Here is a 27,037-nt window from a genome sequence, read left to right on the forward strand (position 1 = left end):
ATATTTTCTCCAAGATTTATTTTTGGCACCTTTGTCAAATATCAAATGGCTATATCTATGTAGATTTGTCTCTGTGTCTTCTGTTCCTTTGGCCTTCATGTCTATTTAGATGTCAGTGCTTTTTGTAATTATGCTCTGTAGCATAATTTCAGATCAGGTATTGTGGGATGCCTCCTGTGTTGATTTTCTTGCTTAGTATTACTTTGGCTATGCTGGGTCTCTTGTTGTTTCAAATGAATTTAAGAATTGTCTTTTGACTGATTGTTTGTAATCCTGTAAAGAATGTTATTGGTATTTGATAGGGATTTCATTGAATCTGTATATTGCTTTTGGTGGTATGGGCATTTTGAAAATATTGATTCTGCCTAACTAAGAACATGGGATGTCATTCATTATTCCCTCAAACTAATATGTATATATCCAGTTGCTTATTTTAAAACATAATAATAAGTTGATCACTCATGAATTATTATTTTTTGTTGTTTTGTTTTCTTTCTTGGGGATTGAACCCAGGGCCTCACATATGCTAAGAAGGGCTTTACCACTGAGAAATTTTATTTTTGAGAGAGTTCATTACATTACCAAGGCTGGTCATGAACTTGTGAACCTCCTGCTTATAGATCACCAAACCTGGCTCATGTATTTTTTTTTTCTGTTTTATAGTTTACTATTCATTTGTTGGTGGTGACATGATTGCATGTTTAAAGTTTAATGAAAAAAAAGTAATAGTGTATTTCTTTCTTGTATATTATTATCTATATTATATTTTGGATATTATGCCTTTTATTTTATTATTAGTTTCATTAATGATTATTGCTAAAATGAATTTTGTCATAAGAAGAGTTCTTTTTTCTTTTTTCCATAGTTTTTTTTTATTGCTGCATTATAGTTGCACATAATGGTGGGATTTGTTGTTATATATTTATACATGCATACAATATAACTATATATAGGCTAATGTCATTCTCTAGTATTCTTTTTTTCTCAAGTTCTAAAAAAAGATTTCCAGCTTACAAAAACAACTAATTAAGTCTTTGTTCCATCCAGTTGTTTAAACATATATCTTGTCAAGCAAAAAAAACCTTGCTCTTGGTTTCTTTTATTCTTGGTGATTTACAAACTTTATTTTGAATTCAAAGGCTATTAAAGACAAGAGTTTGAGATCTTTTGGACATATAAAATACTTTCTGTAGCATAGGATCTCACACAATATTAGGGGCTTTTTTTTTTTTTTGCGTGTGTGTGTGGGGGGGGGTTGGTTGGGGGTACTGGGAAAGGAACCAAGGGAAACTTACTATGGAACTACATCCCCAGTCCTTTTTTTGTTTTTAATTTTGAGATAGTATCTTACTAAATTGCACAGGTTTGCCTTAAACTTGCTATCTTCCCTGCCTTAGTGTCCTGACTTGCTGGAATTGTAGGCATGCATCACCATACCCAGTCGATATTTGTTTCTTGATTCCACTTTCAATTCATTTTTTCTGTGTGGTATAAGATCCTAGGTGTTGAAGTAGTTGGAACTCCTATGAGGAGATAAGGTTAAGCAATGAGACCTCTTATATGTCACAGAAAGAGGGACATCTACAATACAAGGTAATGTCTACATTATAATTCAGAGGAACTCAACTTGGCTGGGTCCCACTTGTCGGTCTTAATTAAAGAGAAATAGTCTCTTCTTTAAATTTGTCTTATTAATCAATTACAGTGGTACATTTAATGAAGTACTCCAGCATATTCAAAAACTATGTAAAAATATCTTTTGTCTTTCTACTTAAATATTTTATTGGGTTGTATAGTTTTGGGTAGGTAGCTAGTTAGGACCATTCAGAATTTCTGAAATAATATTTCCATGGAAAAGTGTTTTGTATATTATGAAGGGTGAACTGTAAATTTCCATGCTGCACAAAGAGCTTGACTAAACCCTATGCTAAGATGCATGACCAAAGTTTAGCCCTAAAGGTGACCTCAGTTGCCATGCTGAATATTTGTTCAAATGAGATTCAACCCAAAATATACAATGTCCAACCCACACTCGTCAAGCCATTTCAGTAAATTTTTACTTACCACTTCCGAAATTTTCCGTTTCAAAAATCCTGAAGAAACTTTTTGGTCTCCCCTCTTCACTTAACTATTGTCTCATTTTGCTTCCTGTTTGTTCTCCCTTTAAAAACCTCAGTGGCCGTTGTCTTAATTGGAGTGGAATTCAGTTTATACAGGAGTCTCTGCTGCTACAAGAATCAGAATAAGATTTTTCATGCCATTTTTAAGTAGTGTCATGCTCTGCTTTGCTTTGACAGGAACATGTTACACTCTCATTTTATTGAAATAGTGTTTCTGAAAACACAGTAAAAACATCAGATTTACGATCGTCTCAGATCAATAGGCTAAGTAAGGCTATCACTAAGGCTCCAGTGAGTCTCATAAGTTACGAAATTACACTTCAGGATTAAAGTAGATTTATTTGAGGATTTTTTAAAACTTTGTTTTAATTAGTTACATATGACAGTACAATGACCTTGACATCATACATTTGAATCAGATGGGATATAATTTCTCATTTTTCTGAGTGTACAGGTTGCAGAATTACATTGGTCATGCAGTCACGTATATACACAGTAATAATGTCTATTTCATTCTACTATCCTTCCTTTCCCCCCATCCCCTGCCTTCCCCTCCTATCACTCCTCTCTATGTTGCTTAATGTTGAACCAAGAGTGAAACATTTGGGAAATCAAGAGGGCACATGTCTTGGAAAGCTTGAAAGATAATCTTTTCACCCTTTGAAAGTTGGTTGAATTAAGTGGAAAGGTCTTACCTATTAAGTCTAGTGACCTCAGTTCTATTTTATATTTTCTTGTCTTCACAAACTTTTGAATCAAACAACCATTTATAAAAAGAAGTTACAATCACAACTTCAGTCCACAGCAACATTGTCACATAGACTTTTTTGGCTGTAGGTTGCTGGTTGTAGCTGTTTGCCTCCTTTGTCAATTCAGAAGACTTAGATCAAGGGCCTTTAAAAATCAAATGAGATACACACTATAAGACACTAAAAGGGGCAAGTTTTTTTTTTTCTAGAAAACATACATATAAAACTGCATTACAATTGCTTTCATATTTCAGAGAAGGAAGCGCCTAAGACCACTGTGAGGAAAGTGAAGGCTACATGGAAGAGGTAATATGTGACATGAGACTTGAACAATGAATACAAGATTAGTAGATGAAAAAAATGGACAAGCGTATACTGGTAAAAGCAACGTGCAAACAAAAAAAATGCTTCATGTTAAACTGCATTCTTTTAAAGAAATAATGAAGTCACTGAGTATTATAGTAGTGTGTACAGGGAAGTGGAATAGGATGGTGCCAGAATCAGAGGAAGGATAAAAGCTGTTCCATAGTGTCAAGTGTTATGACTTCATGATAAAGATTGTGAATTTTTTTCCCCATAGAAAATAAGAGTCACAGATAACAAAAAGGGACATCTATTTTTCAGTGGCATTTGAAATACCCCTACAGTACATAGAAGGGGTAGGTATAAGGTTTCAGAACAAGGAGATAGACATTCCAGGAAGTTTTTGGAGAATTCTTTGTGATAAGTAACTACATTTAAAATAAGGAATTTGAACTCTGGTCCTAGGGAATGTAAATGTGTATAAAGAACACTAACTCTTATAGTTTATATTTCCCCCATTGAATTAGAAAAATAATTATAAAACGTTTAAATATTCTTTTTGAGGGCTGGGGATGTGGCTCAAGCGGTAGCGCGCTCGCCTGGCATGCGTGCGGCCCGGGTTTGATCCTCAGCACTACATACAAAGATGTTGTGTCCGCGGAAAACTAAAAAAAAAATAAGTATTTAAAAAAAAAGATTCTTTTTGAATTTTCTATTAGTAAATATTCAACAAATATCTTTCTCTTGAACTATTATCAGTCCGATGGTGTTATGTTTTCAGAATTTCTAGAGAATTACAAAGAATAATTTTGGGGAATCTGCTTGTAAAGCAGAGTATTGGGTCCTAAGGTATCTGTTATCTTGCCACCAAATCTTTGATATGACCAGTTAAAGAAAATATCTTATTATTTGAGTTGAATTTCAAGTTATAGTATGTTAGAATTCTAAAGATATTAAGAGGGGAAAGAGAGGTACTAGGGTCAGTACAAGATATAGTCCATGCTTGTATAAGTATGTCAAAATGGATTCTACTGTTGTATAACTAAAAAGAACCAGTTTTAAAAAAAAGAGATCACATAGTGAATGCACTTAGTATGACAGATAAGGGAATGAGTTTAAGATTTTTACAAGAACTAATGAAATTGATATAAATGGAAATATTCATAGTTCTTATATGGATTGAAACCAGGGGCACTTAACCTAGAGCCACATCCTTAGCTCTTTTTATTTTTTATTTTGAGAGACAGGGTTTTACTAATTTCCTTAAGGCCTTGCTAAATTGCTGAGTCTGACCTTTAACTTGCAATCCTCCTTTTTCATCTTTCCTAGTTGCTGGGATTACAGTTGTGTGCCACCATATCCAGCTCTCTATTTTTATATGTAATCATGGTGTGGAATACAATCTTAAAACTTCATGAATAGAACCGTACGCAAATGAGATTATCAATGAAAATTTTGAATATTCAAGAAATTGTTAGCCAATCATTTTAACTTCAATGCAAAAAAACTAAACAAAAATTCCAATGGTTTACACATTCATTTTGCTGTATATATCTATTTTGTGGGGTAGCTCTCATTTTCCAAATTAAAAATAACTTGCTTATTTTTTCTGAGTGACGGGAGAGAGTTTACTTGTGCCTGCTTGTTCATAAGTTAATTTATTATTTTTAAAATTTTAATTTACAAATAAACTATTAGACAATAGGCCACCTGTGAGAACAAAATTAATTCTGTTTAAAAATAACTTATTTTTAGAAACAAATTACTAAACGGTAATTCTAAGAAAAACTGTGAAAGTGACAATTTTTGATATAAATATAGTGTATTAATATAATTTTTTGGTTTATAAATCCTTGAAATGTAAAATAGAGCCCATTTTAAAATTTATAAATAATACAGCTATTGGAAAAAAATCCAATATTATCTTGATGCTAAATTTTATTCAACTGACATTTAACAATTAATGATGTATTACATAGGATTAACAGTAATAATAAGCATGGTTCCTTATTGCCAAGATTTTTTTTCTGTATTTTTTCCCCTGGTACTGGAATGGAATCTAAGTCCTTGAGCATGCTAGGCAAGCACTCAATCACTGAGCGGCATTCCCAGCCCTCACCAAGACTTTTCTATTCCAAGTACCAAAGTGAGGTACTGATGATTTTGGAATTCCCAAGCATTCCTATTAAACTGGAGGATCACTTATGAGTGATCAATTTATATTTTTATTATGTGAGTGTTAAACTATCTTCAAATCTAAACAAAAATTGGCATATGTAATTAGGAGGGGGTATCGTAAAGAAAACTGAAAAATAGCAAATACCTAAAGACTTCAGGTGTAGGTATCATTAAAAAATAAGTTATCACTATATTTAACAGTGAGGAGCATCTGATCTTCCCATGCCACACTTCTATAAGACTTCTTATTTTCTCTCCTTCCTTAATAGGGGAACATGTAAATCTGATGGGTTAGAAAGAGTCCTATAGATCCACATTTTACCATGTACAGGGTCTATCTTACAGGCAGAATCCTGTCTCCACCATTTCTCTTACATCATTCAGTTTTAGACATTGGCAGGTCCAAGTCCAGCTTTCTCTAAAGCTAACTGACTGGGCAGGACCTAAACTCAAGAATCTCTAAATAAGCTTCTGAACAGCAAAATGTAAGTAATGTAAAAGTGGCTAGGATTACTGATCAATCCTAAAGAGCATGATATAATTCAGTATAATTTTCAACATTATTGGGCCAGTGTTACAGTCAGATTTTTGGGTACTGTGACTAAAAGACCCAACCAGAACAATTTTAGGAAAGGAGAAGTTTATTTGATGGCTCACAGTTTCAGAGGTCTTAGTCCATAGAAGGCTGGCTCCATTCCTCAGGGCTTGAGGTGAGGCAGAACATCATGGCAGAAGAGAGTGGCAGAGGGAAGTGGCTCATATAATGATAAAGGAAGCAGGCAGAGGTCTCTACTTGCCAGATAAAAATATGTACCCCAAAGCCACAACCCCAATTCCCACCTCCTCCAGCCACATCTTACCACTTCAGTTACCACCTAGTTAATCCCTATTAATTCACTGATCCAGTTAAACCTCTCACAACCCAATCATTTCTTCTCTGAAACTTCTTGCATTGTTTCACATGTGAGCTTTTGGGGGAATCTCACATTCAAACTGTAATAGCCCGTATAATTACTCACCAAACTTAATGCTTTTCTAATAAGTTTCTAAAGTATACAGTGCTATTATCATAGCATGATAATCCTGTAGGGGAAAGGGCAAATGTCAGGGCAGGTTCTTGTTATTTTTGTATCGGCTTGCAATACCTGTATCCTACCAACTTCACACTGCACCTACAGTTATACTTCTTTTTGAGAGTGATGTTAATGACAAAGTCATTATCAACCAAAACCACTCTTATTTTGACATGTGTCATGTTGTAGGAGTCTCTGTATTTTTTTTAGAGTGACTTCTGAGATAATATTAGAGCTATCATAACAGTTCACCTTTTACTCTGGAAATTTCTATAACCAGACTCTATAGAGGGTAACACTATTAAGGTACTTTGTCTTGAAACTTGGGCACTGAATGGTGCATTGACCCTTTCTTCTGACATGTTACTGTTGACCCCAGAGAAATCTGGACAAAATCATTTTCTATGAAGAAAGAATTTGCTCTTCACAAAACAGCCAAGCAAACACTATTGAAAGGATTTGCCTTCCAACTTCTCTATTCTTCCCCTTCAGCTGTCTTTCTCCACACATTCCCTGGCAGCCACCATTATAATTTCTATGAATTTTACTAGTCTAGATGCCTCAGGTAGGGGGAATCAAATATCTGTTACTGACTTAGTTCTTTTACTGCAACATTTTCAAGTTTCATCTGTATTGTACCAAGTGTCAAAATTTCTTGCCTGTTCAAGATAGGTAACATTTCATTGAAAAAATACATATATAGTATGAATATTATATAGTATGTATATGTCATGTTTTGTTTGTTGATTTATCTGTAGACAGTTTTTTTTACAAATTTTTTTAGTTGTCAATATTTATTTATACGTGGTGCTGAAAATCAAAATGCCTTACACATTCTAGGCAAGTTCTCTACCATTGTACTGTGACCCCAGTGCTGTAGAGACTTTTGTTGCTTCTGCCTCTGGCTTTTGTTATTATTACTAGAATATGACTGTACAAATATCCTTCAAGACCTTAATTTCAATTCTTAAGGGTATCAATTTAGAAGTATATTGCTAGCTTAAATGGTAATTCTATTTTCATTTTCTTGAATGACATCCATATTGTTTTCATTTTTTCCTATTTTTTGATATGCCTAATGAATTCCTTTGGACAGAAATGTATGAAATTGACTTCTTCACTGTGTATTTGTGGAAATGTTTGTGTGTATGGACAAGCTAGAAAAGAAATAGCATTATTATATAGCATTTGTATGTGGGAGATACTGTTAGAAAATGTTGTACTCACATTCTTCATTTATGATATTAACTGCCAATATACATTCTTGGAAAGGGGTCCCATAGCAGGAATTTCTCTCTCTTTAATTCTCTGTAATTATTGTTCTACTAAATCACTTGGTATCACTCAGAATACTTGCTGATGATTATTTTAGTTTAGTCATTAGTTTTCTTTTCTTTCTTTCTTTTTTTTTTTTTTTGGTACCAGGGATTTAACCCAGAGATACTTAACCACTGAGCCACATCCCCAGCCCTTTTTTATTAGAGACAGGGTTTCACTAAATTGCTGAGGCTGGGTTTGAACTCTCAGTCATCCTGCCTTGTCCTCCTAAGTTGCTGCTGGGATCACACGATGTGCCACTGATCCTGACTATTAGTATTTTCTTTCCTTCACTATGAACACTAAGTAAAAGTTAGTTATGATTGAAATGACTTTATACTTGTTTTGCTTAATTATATAATCCTTTGTACTTATGTCATGAAAAAGGATTAAATGTTTCCATATAAGTGTTATGGAAGGTAATGGGACAATATGCTATTGAGGAAAGAAAAGAAAATTTGACATTTTCATTTAAAATATGTGTTATAGAGTAATAATCATTTTGAACTACCACAAGCTTACTGAATTTTACAACATACTTGTGAGGTAGCTAAGTGACATTGTCTTGTTTTGAAAAAGTAAACACGTGTGCATATAAATTGGGAAGGAATGGAAATTCAGTTAAGTGTTCTTACTATTTCTACTACCAGTTCTACATTATCACAACCATAAATGAGAGCTTACATCTATTTCCAAAGACTGAATATGAGAATAAGTGTAAGCAGATCTTTCTGTTTAACTGGTTAAGAGGAAAAGAGAATGAACTTGTGAAACCAAAGACATTCCCAAATAGTTCACTGTTATGGTAGGAAGCAGGTAGGAAATAATATACTTCTCATCAACAAACCTTCCCTAGAAGTTACTTCAGCAGGAAGAAGATAAAAATCTTATCAGGTCCTGAAGAAGAGAATTGATGCTAAGGCTGGATGTATAAGCAGCACTTTAGTCTGCCAAAAACAAAGAGAAGGGTGAATCTTGACATATGATTTTTAGTATTGAATACCTTGTTCAGAAAAAATTAACACTACAAAATTCTACACCCAAATGAAGGTAAGGCAAACTGAGTATTTGGCAAATCTATGTTGATACTATAACTAGACCTTTGGAAGTTCTTGTATCCATGAATAACTTGTGAACCACAGTCTAGCTCAGTAAATTAATATTGTATAACCTGTGAATTCCAGCAGTAATTTTTAATAGGCACTTATATATCATTTTTATTTTTCACCATCTTCCTTTGTTCTGAAATATTTCTCTTTTTAAAATTTTTTTATTTGTTTTAATTAGTTATACATGAGAGTAGAATGCATTTATGCACTTTGATATATCATACATAGATGGGATATAATTTCTCATTTTTCTGAGTGTACATGTTGCAGAATCATATTGGTCATGCAGTCACATATATACATAAAGTAATAATGTCTGTTTCATTCTACTATCTTTCCTATCCTTACATCCCCTCCCCTTCACTCCCATCACTTCCCTCTACCTAATCTAAGGTAAGGCTATTCTTCCCTAGTGTTCCCTGCCTTATTATGAATTAGCATCTGCATATTAGAGAAAACATTCAGCCTTTGGTTTTGTGTGATTGACTTATTTCACTTAGCATGATGTTCTCCAACTCCAATCAATTACTGGCTAATGCCATAATTTTATTCTTTGTTAAAGCTGAATAATATTCCATTGAGTATGTATACGGCGTTTTCTTTTCCCATTCATCTATTGAGGGACAATAAACAAGTGGTATATCACTGAAAACTAAGCTGTGCCTTGATTAGGTAAGTTGTGAAAAGTAGTTTTGTCACCAGAAGAAAGAGCCTTGTTGACAATCTCTTCTTGTGAAAATGAACTGGAGGAGGCTTATCTGTCAGGACCCCAGCTTTGGGTCTAGGTAAAACTATGCTCTTTTTTTCTTCTTTCCTGTTTTAGCTAACTTCTGGCAACAAAACAGACAACATTTAGTGATGATGAACATCACAGCTGCCACATAGGCCAGCAGGAACCCAAGCACATCCAAAGAGTAGTACTGGAACCAGGAAAGGTCATGAGCAGCAACCGGAGGTGTTAGCTCCTTTGTGGCGCATGACAAACTCAATCCAGAAGACAGCTCGGTCCAGAGGCTTCACTGGCTGATCATGGTGAATTCTTAAGAGCCTCATAGCATTTTCTTTATGTCTAAAGGACAAACCATAAGACACCAATATTTAAAGCAAGTTAATTTGCATAAGTATGTTAAGTCTATGAAAAATTTTTAGAAATTTTCATAAAACTGAATGAAAAGAAGTGCCATAGAATAGCCATAGAAGGGCCAGTTTGGTGACACAAGCCTGTATCCCAGCTATTTGGGAGGCTGAGGCAGAATAACAAGTTCAAGGCTAAGCCTGGGCAACTTAGTAAGACATTGTCTCAAAATAAAATAAAAAGGGTTGAGGATATAGCTCAGTGGTAGAGCACTTGCCATGAACAAAGGCCTGAGTTAAATTCCCAGTACCACACATGCAAGGAATAGTCATATATTTTTGTGAGTTTTTGGTTAGATTTTTGTAGAAAGTTTAGTTTTTAATTTGGAATTTTCTTATTGACAAATATTCTCCGAAATAAAAATGGAAGGCTGATTGAGAAAATAAATCTCTTGCAGCAAAGAAAATGATAATAATTCATTCTAAGCACTATAAATAAGACAGTGCAATTGAGATGATCATCTTGAAGTCTTTTAAGAGCAATTGTGTCGTAGTGTGTGAAATGACTTTCAACCAATCTCTGTTTTCACTCTTTTTTTAAGAGAGAGAGAGAGAATTTTTTAATATTTATTTTTTAATTTTCTCTCTCTCTCTCTCTCTCTCTTAAAAAAAAAAAGAAGAGTGAAAACAGAGACTGGTTGAAAAGTCATTTCACACACTCCTTATATTTTACTTTGAGAAAGGGTCTCTTTAAATTGCTGAGGCTTGCCTTGAGCTCACAATCCTCTCTCACAAATCACTGAAATTATATGCATGAAATAATATGCATGGCCAGCTGCAAAAGCTTGATTGAGACTTGAAATCTTTTATCTCTTTACTCATAGCCTTTCTATGTAATTAAATTAAGCATATCTTATAAAAGTATATTGTGGGTTTTAAACATCCAGTCTGAAAACCTTTTATCTCTTAATGATGTAGTTAATAATTAATGTAGATACTGATATATTCATATTTAAATGTACCACCTTATTTCACATTTTCTTTACCATTTTTCCAACTTGCATTATGTTTATTTTTTTCTTATCTGCTTTTAAAGAATTTTTAACATTCAAATGTTCTACAAATTTCTTTTTTGATAATACATTGTCAAGGTATTCCTATAGGTGATACTTAAATAATGAGTATTGGTAGTCATAATCAATGCTGACTTGATACTAGAAAGCTAAGCACTATACATTTTACAGAACTATTTTTGTTGGATCAAGGGAAAATTTTACTATAACAGATATTTTATAAAAATTGAAATTATTTGTTTTCCAAGTGCATCATTAAGAAAGTGATGAACTCATCTATTCAGAATATAAGAAAATACATGCAAATCAAATATCTCATGATGAACGTGTCTCCATAATAAAGACTAACTTAAGAGGACAAATAACCTAATTAAGAAAGGATTTAAAGACTAGAATTATTATTTCTACAAAGAACAAACATGAATATCTAGTATGCATGTGAATAACCATTCATTTTAATCAACCTGTGAAATGCAAATCAAGATCACAGTGAGATACCACTTCATAACCACTAGGATGGATATAATAAAAAGAAGTCACATGGGCCAGGCATGGTGGTGCACGCCTGTAATCCCACTGGCTCTGAAGGCTGACACAAGAGGATTATGAATTTAAAACCAGCCTCAGCAGCGGTGAGGCACTAAGCAACTCAGTGGTGAGACCCTGACTCTAAATAAAATACAAAATAGAGCTGGAGATGTGGCTCAGTGGCCAGGTGCCTCTGACTTCAACCCCCAGTACCTTCCCCCGCCAAAAAAAAGACAGATGATGGCAACTTTTAGCAGTGATGTGGAAAAATTGGAACTCTCCAACACAGCTGTTAGAAATTAAAAATCCTGCCACTTGTTTGGCAATTAGATTGGCATTTAAATATTAACATGAAGTTCTTATGTGAGGGAGTAATGCCACACCTTGGCAATAAACAAAAGAAATAAAATTTTTTTTCATTGGCATTTCAGATAGAACTATTGTAGATCACAGGATAGGTGTAAAATTGTAGAAATAGGCAATAACGGACAATCTAGGAAGTGACTAAAAAATTCTCTGTGAGAGGTCATTACCCCTGAAATATAGATTCTTGGACTATGACCACAAAGAATGCGAATTTGTATAATAAAATGCCCCCAAATTTTCTTTATTTGTTTTCCCTCTAGGACTAAAAAGAAAATTTTTAAAAAATGGGTTATTTTGAATTTTTCTTAATAAATTTTTATAAGTTTATTTTCTGTTGAACTATTATCTTTCTGATTGGCTATTACTCATGTTTTTGAGATTTGTTCTCCTGAGTCTTACCAAGAAGATTATTCTAGGGAATCCACTTGTAAATTCAAATATTAGGTCCTAAGGTAGCTGGTTTCTTGCCATCAAATCTCCATATGACTTATTAGGGTATAGCAAACCTCTTATAAGTTGAGTTAAATTTCAAATTATAGGATGTTAGAATTTTAAAGAGATGAAGAAAAAAATCACATACTTAAATACATATTCTATGAAAGATAAAGAAATGAGATCAAGAGACAATAAATAATGTGATCTATTGAAATGGGGATGTAAATAGTACATAATTTTCCTGTATTTTTATATTTAATCAAGGTCATATAAATAGTAGCTTTATATAAGGAGAAGCTTAGATAAATGAGTTTATCAATATCAAATACAAATATTTAAGAAATTGATAATTATAATCTAGAGGATAATATGTAAAAAATTTCTAATGACTTACATTTATTTTGTTTTAGAAATATATATTTGATACTAGTTCTCATATGCTAAATTTAATATTAACTTTTGTCTTGATATGTGAAGTTTATCTATAACCACTTTTTTCATAGGTTATTAGTATTTGGACCTTGTAGGGTCACAGTTTTAATGCACAGGATCCCATCTGCATCTATTCTCTTATACCTTCCTTCTTGAGAAATTAATAGGGCCACATCCACTGGAGCAGACTGGTTTGTTTCCTCTCAGTCTCCTTGGTTTGGTGGATACCTAGACTCAGGGTTGGTGATCCCTGGACTTCCTTTCTGTACCTAGCATCATAAAGAGATCATGAGTAGGCCCCTTCCAACATATAGGGGGAGAATCGAGGCCAGTATTACATAGGATAATGATGCTGTATGATGCTATTCAGACTTTTCATTACCTGCCATTGCTATGACACTGAGGAAGTTACTGTCTAATATTTAACTCCATGCTGATTATGTCTGTAGTGTGTACTGTGTCCTCAGAAATTCTGCAAGTTAATGGAGGAAATGATAGGGCAGAATTTGGAGATTACTGTGTATCTACCTGCAAAACTCTTTTAATACCAAGTTCATATTGCATCTGTAAAATATATTTCTTTCTGAGCACAATGTTAATGCCAAATGTTGTTAATCAAGAATATGCTTCATGCAATTTTAGAATTTTCTGTGTATATTTTGTTTTAAAGGTGATTTCTGAAAAAAATTTGCACTATCAAGACAGTTAACCTTTCACGTTGAAAAGTGATTCTATAATAAGAACATTTACAGAGCTTAAGATAATTAAATAACTACTTATTCAGTAGTTCTCTACCATTAGGGCACTTTATCTAACCTCTTGTGGAATCTGGGCAAGGGTGATGCAATCACACTGGCCCTTTCTTCAGTCATGTTATTGACCACTGACACCACAACACCATTCTCTCCAGAGCTCTGGACGAAGTCTTCCATTTCCTATAAAGGAAAGAATTTGTTCCATCACAACAGAGCAAAGGCAGAACACAGACTATTGTAAGGTTTGGTACAACTATTTAAGGAGAGAAATCAAGTATTAACAGCAGTTATGTTTGGCTCTTTTAAAATTAAGTTAAATATACATAATGTAATAAATAGTTATAACCATTTCTAAAGGTTTAAACTTCTGTAGTATTCTACATGCATATATTTCACATTCTTTTGCAAACATTTTTTATTTTTTACAAAGGAAATTTGTATAAGTTAAGGACTCCTGGTTTCTTTTTCCTCTGGTCCATTGTCTACCATATTTCTACTTTCTGCTCCTATGAAATTGATTAGTCAGGTATTTATATCAGTGGATTTATAGTAATTTATTTTTTGACAGACTTATATTAGTGTAATTTTTTTAATATTGTAGCATGTGTCCCAATTCCTCAAAGTTGTTAAGGCTTAGTGATATTTTTATGTACATTTTCTTTATCAATAAACCCTTTAAGGAATACCTAGGTTGTTTCTACCTCTTCACTTCCAGGAATAGTTTTATGATTGTCCTTGGTTCAATACCTTGTCGAGGTCCTTCAATCAATTCTTCTACAATCTATCTAGAAGTGGAATTGGTAAATCATTAATTTATTTTTAATTCAGTATTGGGGTGTGTGTGTGATGAGCCATCCATGGGTTGTGTGTGGGTCACTGAGCATCAAAGCCTAGTGGATAGAAACATCTAGTGTCTGGGAATGACCAGTGGACATTTTCTCTGGTTAATTGCCCAAGGACAGTCTGTCCTGCTTTGGCATGGTCCACACAGCACCTGAGATGGGTGTGGCCTGCCAATATGTCAATCAACCTGCTGACTGGAAGACATTACAAAGCAAGACTCCTCCCTGAAAACCTTATTTCTGCCTTTGATATACTCCCTTAAATAAACCAGTGTATCCATCTTTCTTTTGTCCAGTTCCAGTACCCAGTAGACTAGATCTATCAGGGTTCTGCTTAATGTAAATATATTTCTGACTATTTGTGTTTGTTCTTCACTAATTATTTGAGACGTTAAGTTTTCTAGTGGCTTATACCCTCCTCATCAGGGTATAAGAAGAACCCCCTAATGAGATACTGGCTGTCACTCCCATTATGTGTGTGTGTGTGTGTGTGTGTGTGTGTGTATGTTTCCAGAATTTGAATCTAGGGCCTTATGCACGCCAGTCAAGTGCTTTTCCAATGAGCTACATCCCCAGCCTGTTGTCTTTTTTAAAAAAAACTGAATCACTTAGTTTTGTTGGAGACAGATTTCTTATATGAAATACATTCCCTTTATTATGTATATATGCAAGTGTATGCATATTTCTGTGTGTGTGTGTTCAAACATGAAATGAAATAGTCATTACAGACTAGTGAGAATGTTTTTCTCCTTGACCAAATGCTTGTTGTTCTTTCTGAAATTGCATCCCCTACAGGAGCTAGCTTTTGTGCCTCTTCTTTGCAGTTAGTATTTGGGTATTCTTCTTTGTATTGTCAAATTGAGAATCCTCTAAATTTGAGTCTTGTTAAATTAGTTTAACTAGAATCTGCCAACGTTGATATCTAATACTGTGTATCTAATATAAGATATTATCAGGTCTCTCAAACTCCTCCTAACTTAGATATCACACTGGCCTGCCTTTAGCAACTATCTTGTTAGGTCAGTGTGGTCAGAATCCTGGCAGCCCTTTATGTTTCCTCTTTATAACTTTCTATCCACTGACCCTTACCTTACACCTTTTCTCTAAATATATCCTTTGCCTTGTATTCAGAGTTGAACTTAGTTTATCTTTCTACAAAATCCAGTTGCAATGGTGCCTACACTTAGTGTTCAGAACCTAATGAAATCTGCCTTACTGCCTTTAATGTCAAAGTGACAAAATAATTGAATTTATAAATGAGGGAACTAACATAAAGATATGGAGACAGTTTCCTCAAAACTACATAGATGCTTATTCTAGGAATCTGTGGAGGTTCTTAACCTACATTCTACACTCATGAAGATATTTAGTGACATTTATAATTATTGCTTTTGAAAATGAAATAATATGGATAAAATAAATGATAATAAATGTGTTGACTGCCTAGGGAAGTCCTTAGTGGCTTTTTTTTTTGTGTGTGTGTATGTGTGTGTGTGTGTGTGTGTGTGTGTGTGTGTGTGTGTTTGGCTTCCTGTTATGTCCAAAGATTTTAAACTGAATCAACAATTTAAGCTTTTCCATAGTGTTTTGGCTTTGATGTATTATTGTGATAAAATATTTTTATTTTATCACCATACTTTCAAAAGATTAACTTCTCTGATTTCATATTCCTTCAGGCTCACCCTCAAAGACATGGCAAATTTTGGAATTTATATTGCTTTTAGAAAATAGGGCTTACCTAAAGCTTCACTGTAAAACTGATTCCACTTCTTCTCATTAAATGTTGGAACCAAAAATCAAAATAAAGCACATACAGCATGTTTTTTATCCACTCCATGAATGTCATTTGATCACTTAATTCTGACATAAGAACAGGCACATAGGAAGGAGGGAATGAAAGTCCTGCACTATGTTTTTCATACATGTAGCCAAAAAATGAATGGTAATTCGTGTACACTCGCTTTTTTTTCTTCTTTTAAGTAGCTCAGCTAGCAGCTCGCCACAGGGACCAAATGCATCTGCAAGAATGACATCGAACTTGGATCCACGTAGTTTTGTCATAAGATTCTTGTTGAAAACTACATCTTTACAGAGTGTCTCAAAGTATTCAGAATATTCCCATATTATTTCTTGCAACAGTGAAAAGTGTGTCCAAATTGATTCTTTTGGCAGCTCATAAATCAGTTTTCTTATTGCTTCAATGTAAAAATCCTCCAAGTCATTTCTAGACATTGCTGTGGGGTAAGACTCAAATTTAATAGCAGATCCTTCTTCAACATTAAAAGAAAAGGAAGCTGAGGATTTCAGAACAGTCACCTCATAAGCCCTCTGGACTAGTTCATCCAATATTGTCTTTATATTGATCACTGGCTGTATTCCATTGGCCACACAAGCACCTTTCCACAACTTCCAGAACCAAAGTGACTACTCAGCTGTAACAGAAGCAAAACTACAGTCATTTTCGTAGACATCCTGGTGAGATGCAAGGCTTCCTTTCACACTGGATTCCCTCTGCTCTTGCTGATATCCAAGCAGAAATCATTAGTTAAAATGTAACTTGTACACACCTAAGTAAATACATACACTAACAGACAGAGTGTCTGACTGCCAAGTGGGAAAAGCAGATGGTAGATGACCTCATGTCCCTGTGTAGATATGCCATGATTCCTTTCTGAGTGCTTTCCTGTAGTTAAGAGTTGATGGCCTTACACATATGTGTCACTTATGTTATAGTTGAGGTGTTAGAATAATGTAAGAACAGTGGCATGTGACATGTTACTTTTGTTTGCAGCTTCTTTGTACAGAAGCAGAAATGTAGTCATGATCCTGGTGAATCAGCATTTGGGGATAACTTCCTTCAATGGATTTTTTTTTTTTTTTTGGTGTGGTGGCAATCTTGTTTTCACATAAATCACATATCATACAATTCAGCAATAAGCATAAAGCTCAGTGGTTCACAGTACTATCTCTGAATTGTAAACCCACACTGAAATCAAGATTCAAGCATTTTAGCGTCCTGGAAATAAGCCCTATGCCTCTACCCATTCTCTTTTTCCAGTCCTAGGAACCTCTAATATACTTTTTGTCTCTCTATAGCACTTTGAAGGGACTAGTATCAAAGCTATCTAGGTACAGATTATGAACCATTTACCATTATGTTATACTGACTCCATTTCTTGGTAATAGTTACTTTCAATGTTACATTTTTTGACTCCCCTTTATATACCTCTGTATTAACTGAAAGAGTATTTCATTAGTATAATTAAAAATATGTCAATTTAATGTCCAGGTATCTATCACTGTTTAACAAATTACCCTCAAATGTAGAGGACTAGAACAGCAACTTTTTTGTTGTCTTCTTTCATAGTTTGGTTTGTTGACTGGGCTCAGCAAGGTGGTTCTTACACAGGCTTTCTTAGGTGCATATAGTCCTGTGGTGGCAGGGATGTAATCGTGGAAGATCATTCATTTACTCATCTGGTGATTGTCAAGAAAAAGTCAAACTGATGGTGGGTTGGAACAAGTGGGACAACTCTCTCTTTCTCCATAAAGGGTCATTTATCGTGGGGGGCATCTGTTCTGACTCAGATTCTATAGAGAATGGAGGATTGAATAAGAGAGAAAGGCACAAACAGAAAAAGAGCACAGGGACAGAAACTAAAGACAAAGAGAACACGTGTTGTCTTTTCTAATAGTCTTCAAAAATAAAGTATGTTACTTCTACTATATTCTCTTTGTTGAGGGAGCTACAAGCCTTGCTAAAATTCAGCCAGAAAGTTCACTGAGAGGGGACATGGTTTGTTGAGGTTGTCAGAGTATAATCATATGTCAAGTCACCACAATTTTTTGAAGTCACTAACAAAGGTCACTAGTTACTATAAAATGCATTAAATATTGATATTAGAAACAAAGTAATTTCACAAAAATTGTGTGAATTTAGAGTTTTACAGGTAGAGAAATTTAATGATATATTTATTCATAGATTTTTTGTAATATTTTATTTGTTTTTTTAGATATATATGGCAGTAGATTGTATTTTTAATGTATGGTATATAACATTCTAATAAAGACCCAATTATTGTCATTGTACATGATGTGGATACATGTATTCATATATGAACATAGGAAAGCTGTGTCTGATTCATTCTATTGTATTTCCTATTTGCATCCTCCTCCCTCCTCTTTATTCCAATGAACTTCTATTCTTCCCTCCCCCAGCTTGTTGCGTTTTAGCATCTGTATGTTAGAACATTTGGCCTTTAGTTTGTGGGGATTTATTTATTTCATTTAGGATGATAGTTGCAGTTCCACCCATATACTGGCAAATGCATAATTCCATTCTTCTTTATGGCTGAGTAATATTTCATTATGTGTATGTGCCATATTTTTTTGTATCCATTCATGCGTTGAAATGCACTTAGGTTGGTTCCCTAGCTTTGCTATTGTTAGTGAGCTGCTATAAACATTGATGTGGCCGAATCTCTGCAGTATGATGATTTTAAGTCCTTTGTGTATATACAAAGAGTGGGATAACTGCATTAAATGGTGGTTCCATTCCAAGTTTTGTAAGGAATATCCATACTGCTTTCCAGAGTTTTTGCACCAATTTGCAGTTCCATTCACAATGTATGAGTGAAACTTTTCTTCTATATTTTTGCCAGCATTTATTCTTACTTGTATTCTTGATAATTGCCACTCTGACTGAAGTGAGATGGAATCTCAGTGTAGTTTTGTTTCTAATTTCTAGAGATGTTGAACATTTTTTTATATATTTGTTGACCAATGTATTTCTTCTTCTGTGAAGTGTCTGTTTAGTTCCTTTGTCCATTTATTAATTGGGTTTTTTGTTTTTTTGGTGTTATTTTTTTTTTTTTTGTATATTCTGGAAAAAAAATGAAATGTGGAGTGATTATCTTGGCATTTTTAAAGAATTGTGTCTTCTTGGTGAAATGCCTTCTGATCAGTCCCTTCCACTTCTCTTCTACCCCCTACGTTCTAATTTCTACCTAGTAGACAGAAGTAATTTTTAATATGTGTATCCAATTATGTTACTATCTTTCTTAAAATTTCCATCTGGCTTCTTACCGCCATTAGAATAAAATCCAAACCCATTCTGGGGCTTGAAGTTTCTAATTGGTCAGACAACGGCAATGTTTTCTGCTTCATTTTGTCCTTGCTGATTCTGTCTAGGAGCATTTGTCTTCCTCCCTTTCCCTGATGACACCAAGTGTATTCTCACCTGTACACCTTCATACTTTAAGTTCTCCCTATCCCTTTCCTTGGGCATCCTTCCCTGCAGCACCACAAGTCTTGCTCACTTGTCTTGATTGAGGTCTTGGCTTAAGCATCACTTCTCTGAGGTGTGTTTCCAGGTCATATTAGCATGGGAGCCCTAGGCATTCCTTCTATTAGTTTGTGTTTATTTTTTGTATTTGTTTCCAAATATTTTAAAATACAAAAAATATTATATTTTGTATGATAAACCCTAAATTTAAGTATAAAATACATAAAAATTTCACATATCCTAAGTGACCAGCTGGACATTTCACAATTAGCTTGGTAAATATGGCGGACCAAGGACAGCAATGTATCTACCAACAGGATCATGATACAGAATATCCCTTCTTCCCAGAAGCACCCCTGCTCATGAGTACCTTTAGTCACTACTACCTTCCCCAAATTAATTATGATCTTGACTTTTAACACATAGCTTAGTTTTATATGGCTATATATTGTCATCATATGGTATATTCTCAATTGGGCCTGTATTTTGGGTAGGAGCTGTGGTGTAACTCTATTGCTACATTTTATTTATAAAACTATTATGAGTTATCTCATTGTTTTATATATAACAGACATTTGAGTAGATAACTTTTTTGCCACTTGTAATAATTTTGTCATAAAACATTCTTGTAAATTTCTTTCTTCTTTTTTAGTTAACATTCTTAAATATTTCTTTTGGATATGTACATTTGAGTTTAACTAGTGAAATGAAAGTTCTCATTAAGATGTTTGTTGACTCTGAATTACTTAGAAGGATATTTCTTAACTTCCATATTTTAGAAATTCTAAACATTATCTCTTGTGTCCACTATCTTCTTCTTGGTAATGTAGTTTTAAAGTGATATTCTGCTTAGAGATAATACTGCCAGTAGCAATAATGAATGCTGAATTATGATAGCCATGATATCTGGATACTACACATTCCACAATATTTTTTTTTTTTTGCTTTGGAGAATGGAAAAGGTTAATTTTTAAAAAAATTATTTTATCAAATACCATGCAGGACATTTTAATGTGCTTGAAAAGATATCATAAAGATTTTTATATCAATTCATTTAGAATGGTAGAAAATATTTACAAATCATACATCTGCTAAGAGGCTTATATCCATAGTCTATAGAGAATCACTACAATCAATAATAAAAAGACAATCCTATTAAAAATGTGTAAAAAATGTGAATTCATATTTTTCTCAAGATACTCTATTAATTGTCAATAAGAACTTGAAAGAATTTGCTAAAGCCATATTGGAAATTCAAATCAAGGCTACAATAAGCCATAATCTCCTGTCCACTAGAAAGGTTATGATAAAAAAGAGTAGATGATAATGTGTTAGCAATTATGTAGAAAAATTACAACCCCCTTATATTGCTGATTGCAATGAAAAGTTTGTAACTGCTTTGGAAAAAATTTTGGTATACCTTATACCCATAAAGTTCCCATATGTGTACAAAATGGACTCAGAGATTCCATTTGTATTATGTACCCAGAAGAAATGAAAAGATATGATCACACACACACACTATATATATATATATATATATATATATATATATATATATATATATATATATATATATATATATATTACCAAAATTGGGAGCAACAAAGACATCCAGAATGTATCACATTAATAAATGGCATGTGATATATCCAATCATAAAATATTATTCAGGGAGAATAGAAATCAAATTCTTATGTATGGTACAACATAGATGAAATAAAAATATGCTAGTAAAAGTAAGTAAGTATAAAGAAAATAATGGGATTGGTATGTTTTGATGAAATATCCAGAAGAGGATAATTGATAGAGATAAAACATAAATGATGATTGTCTAGGACTAATTTCAATGCAAATTCACATGTCTTTTGGTGATAAAGTTTCCTAAAATTATAGTGCTATGAAAGTTTCATAATTCTTTAAACATAGTAAATATATTTGAATTTGAGTTTTCTAATTTAAAAAGGCAAATTTTATATATGTGTGTTCTATATCATTAATGAACTCTGATAAAATAATTATAATAATAAAATAAAGATTTGAGTCAAAATTTAGTTCCAGAAATTTTATTTATATAATTAAGACATTTGTCATATTTATTCAAATTCATTATTCTTTCTTCATGTAGATTCCATCATATTTTAAAAATTACATCCTTATTGCAAATAGCTTGTATATATGGCAAACATTTTATGTATGCCTAGAAAAATTACACTAATTGATTACCCATGTAAATGATGAGGTCAATGCAACTTTGAAATAGTTACTATAGTTGAAGTAGACAACAGTTCTGAAACACTAAATTTCATCTGTTTGGTTGCAAATACAAACAGATTTCACATGGCTTAAATCACTTAAATTCTAGAAATTAGCCTCTAGAAATTGTCTGAAATTCATACTCCTTGATGAATAGACAATCCTTCTATTAATAATACCTAATGACAAAGTTGCTATACTCATGAAGGATTATTAATTTCACGCTTAAGGTCTTGAGAAGATCTGCACTTGGCCATGTCCAATCTAATAGCTTCTCGCTTGGCCTTCACATAAGCAATGTTATCAGATAATATGCAAACAAAAGAATGCCCACCATAGGGATCCCATGGTAGGTCACCTCACAGATGTAATTGGTTCAACTGTGAATTATAAAAGTTTTTGTTTTTGGATGACCTAGGACTGAGTGAATGTCAACAAAATTATTAATTAAAAGTCTTAGAAATGAAATGAGAAATGTGAGTAAAAGGGACTAAAAGGGCAATGCATTTTAGATAATAGATTATTTTGGGTATGATTCCACTTTGACATTTCTATCATGTCTCATAGGATGAAGCACCTTCATCTACTGGAGAAGTAAATGAAAGCTACATGGAAGGAGAGGTACATGACTTGAGACTTGAAACATGAACACAAGATTTTAAGTGGAGAAAATAAATGAAAAATTGGGAGTTAAAAAAGCAGCATGTGCCAATAAAAAATAAGTTAAGGAGGGCATGTCAAGACATTTTCTTACAAAGAAGTAGTGAAATCATTGAATTTAGTATGTAGCGCGCCCCAAGCAGCAGGGAGTGGTGGTGGTGGGGTGCTTGATTAGGAGGAAGGTGAGGATACACTTCATATGAAATATGTTAGTTATCACTTCATGATAAAGATTCAGGTTTTATGTTCATAGAAAATGAAGAAACACTGATAATAAGAGCTATTTTTTATTATTTTAAAATACTTTTAAAATACTTTAAAATACTTCTTTTAAAATACTTATTTTAAAGTATTTTAAAATACTTCTTCAGCAGAGGAAAGTGAAAGTTGTAGAAATATCAGACAGAAAATCTAAAAGTTGATGGAAAAATTCTTGGAGAGAGAATTACTTCTGAAATAAAAATACTTAAATTCTGGCCTAAAAAATATGACTGAGCATAACAAAATGACATCTTTTTTTGAATTTTTTAATATTTATTTTTTAGTTTTCGGTGGACACAATTGTATTTTTATGTGGCAAGCACACTACCACTTGAGTCACATCCCCAGCCCACAAGATGACATCTTTTTATAATTGACCCTTTCCCTCATCCTTAGTACTAAAAGAAAATATAAAGAAGTTAGGTTTCAAACCCTGGGGCACTTTACCTGAGTGACATCTTCAGCCCTTTTCATTTTTCATTTCCACAGGGTTTCACTAAATTGCCTGGGTTGACCTGAATTTATAATCCAGAATTGTTGGGAATACAAGTATGAACTATCATGCCAGACTTCATATGAGTGTTTTAAATAACAAGTGTTCAATAAACATTTTTTTTCCTGTTGAACTATTATCATCCTGACTGGCTGTTCAAGTTTTCAGTATTTATTCTCGATAGTCTTACCAAGAAGTTCATTCTGGGGAATTTCCTTGTATAGCTAAGTGTAGGTTCTTATTGTATTTGAGTTCTTGCCATCAAATTTCCATAGAACCTATTAGGTAAAGACAAAACCCATTCTATGACTTATAATTTAGAGAATATTTGAGTTCTAAAAACATTGAGAGATCATGAGGTTTAACACCTGACACATAGAAAAGAGGACAGGAGTTTTTGAATCATAAGAATTACTAAGACTGAAGTAAATAGAATATTTACATGTCATGAATGTCTCCATAATCAGTTGAGTACTTAATATAATCTATTCATATATAGTAATTAAAAATGTGATGATTAATGACAAATTCAAGTGCTTAAGAAATTGCTGTCAAAATGATTGCTGTGGATAAAGGTAATAAATTACTATTAAGGTATATATTTATTTTATGTATTTTATTGTAACTCTCATTTTCTAAATTTAATAAGACTTGTTAATTCCTTTCTGAGTGGTATGGGAAGGAGTTTACTTATATCTACTTGTTCATTTAGTTGCTTATTATAATTTGTCTTCTTTTGATATACAAAACAAGTAATGCTCTTAGATATTTGTGAGAAGTAAATGAATGCTAATTAGGAAGTACATATAATTTGTTTTGGTTTCCAAATTATTAAGCACTAATCAAAAGAAACACTTCAACTGGTAATGGTGAGTCATAACCTACACTTTTATTACTCTAGTTGAAAATTCCTTAAGTGTTGAAAAGAAGAAATCATTGATAATTTGTAAATAAACACACACTATTTAAAAAAGTAAAAAATTGTGATGTTGCTAAATTTGTTTAATTGTTAGCAACTTGAATATATACCACAAAATCATGATAGTGGTTAGGAAGAAGGTCCAAGTTATTTTCATGTCCAGAGTTTACTGTACTCTTCTTTTTATTCTTGAATTTTTAGTGGTGCAGGATAATTATCAATAATAGTGGGATTTGTTGTTACATATTCATACAGATACAAACATAAATTTGGTTAATTTTATTCCCTAGTATCTCCTCTATCCCTTCCTTCCTTTCTCCCACAAGCCCCCTTCCTCTTTTCTTCTTGTCTCCCTTTTATCTTTCCTGAGATCCTCCTCCCCTTTTTCTTTTTATCTCTAAATTTATACATATGAAAGAAACATACATATATGACCCTTGACTTCATGAGTCTGCCTTATCTTGCTTTTAATATAATGCTTTCAATGTCTATTTCCCTATAAATAACATAATTTTTGCTCTTCTTTATGGCTGAATAAAGCTACACACACACACACACACACACACACACGTAATATTTTCTTTATCCATTCATCTGTTGATGGCCATCTGGGCTGGTTCCATATCTTGGCTAATGAAAATTATGCTGCTATAAACATTGATGTGGCTATATCACTATAATATGCCAACTTTCCTTCTTTTGAATCAATATCCAGAAGTGGGTCATATGATGGTTCCATTCCTAGTTTTTGAAGAATCTCCATACTGCTTTCCAGAGTGCTTGCACTAATTTGTAGTTCCATCAAAAATGCATAAGTGTATGTTTTCCCCCACAACCTCACCAGCATTTATTATTGTGCATATTCTTGATCATTGCTGTTCTGACTGAAGTGAGATGCAGTCTTATTGTAGTTTTGATTTGCATTTCATATGTTTGATGAATGTGTATTTTTTATTTTGAGAGAAGTCTGTTCAGTTCTTTTGCCAATTCATTGTTTTGATTATTTGGGTGTTTTTTTTCTTTTTTGGTACTAAACTATTTCAATTCTTTATCTATTCAGGATATTATTTCCCTGTAAGAAGAGTAACTAGGAAAGACTTTCTCTTATTCTGTAGACTCTCTCTTCATGCTCTTGGTCATTTCCTTTGTTGCAAAGAAAATTTTAATTTGATGACATCCCATTTATTGATTCTTGGTTTTATCTCTTGAGCTTTAGGGGTCTTACTAAGGAACTTGATGGCTGCAACAATATGGAGTTAGAGGGTTGATCCTGTTTTCTTTTAGCAATTGCAAAGTTTCTAGTTTAATTCCTACGTCTTTGATTCACTTTGATTTGACTTTTGTGGAATGTGAGAGGGCTCTATTTTCATTTTTCTACATATGCATATGTACTTTCCCAGCATCATTTGTTAAAAAGGCCATCTTCATCCAACATATATTTTTGGCACATTTGTCAAGAATCATGACATATATGGGTTTGTTTCTGTGTCTTTTATTCTCTTCCATTGGTGCCAATGCCATGCTATTTTTTTTAAAACTATAGCTCTATAGTATAATTTGATCAGGCAATATGATGTATTCAGCATTGCTCTTTTTTGCTCAGGATTACTTTGGCTATTCCAAATGAATTTTAAGACTGCTTTTTCTAGTTCTTTGAAGATTGTCATTGGTATTTTGATGTGATTGCCTTGAATCTGTACATTGCTTTTGGCAGTATGTCCATTTTGACAATATTAATTCTGCCTATTCAAGAATATAGGAAGTCTCTTTGTCTTCTAAGGTCTTCTTTAATTTCCTTCTTTAGTGTCCTATACTTTTTATTGTAGAGATATTTTACCTCAGTTTTTTTTATTGCAGAGATATTTTACCTCATGTTAGATTAATTTATAAGTATTTTTTTAATGTCACTGTTAAAGGGATGATTTTCCTGAATTTTCTTTCTCAGCAGAATTGCTGTTGGAATAAAGGAAAGCTATTAATTTATGAATATCTATCTTTTATCCTACCACTTTGCTGAATTCATTTGTCAGTTCTGGAAGTTTTCTGGTGGAATTTTTTTTTGTATCTTCTAGATATATGTCATGTCATCAGTAAATAGAGATATTCTTTTTTAATATTTCTTTAATGTTCTTCTTTTGCCTGATTGCTATAGGTAAAGTTTCAAGAACTATATTATTTTTTATTGGTTGTTCAAAACATTACAAAGCTCTTGACATATCATATTTCATACATTTGATTCAAGTGGGTTATGAACTCCCATTTTTACCCTGTATACAGACTGCAGAATCACATCGATTACACATCCACGTTTTTACATATTGCCATACTAGTGACTGTTGTATTCTGCTATCTTTCCTATCCTCTACTATCCCCCCTCCCCTCCCCTCCCATCTTCTATCTCTACCCCATCTACTGTAATTCATTTCTCTCCCTTGATTTTTTTCCCTTTCCCCTCACATCCTCTTATATGTAATTTTGTATAACAATGAGGGTCACCTTCCATTTCCATGCAATTTCCCTTCTCTCACTCTTTCCCTCCCACCTCTCGTCCCTGTTTAATGTTACTCTTTTTCTCATGCTTCAAGAACTATATTAAATAAAATTGGTGAGAGTGGACATCTTTTTCTTATTTCTGATTTTAGAGGAAATGCTTTTAGTTTTTGTCCATTCAGTGTGATATTGGCTTTCAGTTTATCATCTATAGCCTTCATAATGTTGAGGTAATTTCCTTATATCCCTAGTTTTTCCAGCATTTGAAAAAAATATTGTTTTAATTGTTGATGAATCTTTATTTTGTTTATATGGCATGC

The 27,037-nt window shown here is 33.2% G+C and overlaps 2 pseudogenes; both read right to left on the reverse strand.

Moving 5' to 3' along the window:
• Positions 1-9,640: 9,640 nt before the first annotated feature.
• The window catches only part of LOC143405656 (UDP-glucuronosyltransferase 2B31-like), a 75,316-nt pseudogene continuing 57,919 nt past the window's right edge, over positions 9,641-27,037 (reverse strand).
• LOC143406378 (UDP-glucuronosyltransferase 2B31 pseudogene) lies at positions 16,064-16,825 on the reverse strand (annotated as a pseudogene).

Source organism: Callospermophilus lateralis, chromosome 8 (genome assembly GCF_048772815.1).
Source record: "Callospermophilus lateralis isolate mCalLat2 chromosome 8, mCalLat2.hap1, whole genome shotgun sequence".
NCBI lineage: Eukaryota > Metazoa > Chordata > Mammalia > Rodentia > Sciuridae > Callospermophilus > Callospermophilus lateralis.